The following is a 1,222-nucleotide window of genomic DNA, read 5'->3' on the forward strand; positions in this document are numbered from 1 at the left end:
CAAAGTAAACTAATTAAATCAAGATAATCGCGATTTAATCATTCAATCAAGATCAAGATCTAATCAAAATAATCCCTTAAAATACGGACTGTAAAAATGCTCACCTAGGATTGTCAAATAACCCTCCTAGTTGAGCAATTTGTCAGTCCGAACGCTCGGCGAAAAGACGGACGAAAAAACCGGAGGCGGACCTCGAAGATGTTCGCCTCCGGTTTTCTGATCACCTAGGGGGGTCGGGGGTGAGATACTAATAATTTTCTTCGGTGCGAACAATTGACGGATTACGGGAAGTCCAGTTCCGAGAACTTATGCACGTGCGAACGCTTTATGGTACCTTCTTTGAGTAAATCTGATTTAATCATGATTGATAGTAAACGAGGTGGTAGAAAACTGCTTTTTGAGAATCATAAGTACGTAAATGAACAAGTTGGCAAGCCAAAATATACCTCTAATCGGAAGAATTGTCCCTAGTGGTATTAATTTCTCGAAACGACCGCAATTCAGAGTTATTTACTTAAAACGTAATCCCGGTTCAATCCCGCCCGGTATAAAATATTAATTTTAACTAAAATAATTGAGACGAAACCACTGAGTTTAATTCATTTATAATAATATAAACAAGTTCACCAAAATAAAAAAATTGCCGTATCATAACGGTTCCTTTACTTCAATATTTTGCCTGTGATGTGTTTTGTTTTCAGGGAAGTCAGTAGCTCGGCGGTAAAACGACAACCTGGGTTCGATTCTTCGTCACGATCGTATTTTACAATTAAATTATTAATTCATAAATTAGTTATAAAGTTTAATATAAACTTAGTTCATAAATATTTACAAGATTAAATCAACATAATTTCATTCGTAAAAAAACCAGATTAGGCCTTCATAAATTCAGATTAGGCCTTCATAAATTCATTCATAATAAAATTCAAGACTTTATTACTTATTATGCCTACGATGAGTGTCTTATGTTCAGTGAAGCTGAGCAGCTATCGGTGGTTCTGTGGTAGAGCGCTCGACTGCCAAGCCGATTGGCCTGGGTTCGAAACCTGGGTGGCGCATTTGTTTTTAATCAATAGAGAAAACGCTAAATTAGAATTTCTTCGATGCAATAATTTCAATTTCAATTCTATTTCAATTAAACCAAAATTTCGTACTCTATTAAATACGCTTCCGATAAAGCTGAAGGTCTAATTTTCAATGAAGTGTACCAGGTGTCGGTGGT

The sequence above is a fragment of the Leiobunum rupestre genome, chromosome 3 (assembly GCF_980474605.1).
Source record: "Leiobunum rupestre chromosome 3, qqLeiRupe1.1.hap1, whole genome shotgun sequence".
Taxonomy (NCBI): domain Eukaryota; kingdom Metazoa; phylum Arthropoda; class Arachnida; order Opiliones; family Sclerosomatidae; genus Leiobunum; species Leiobunum rupestre.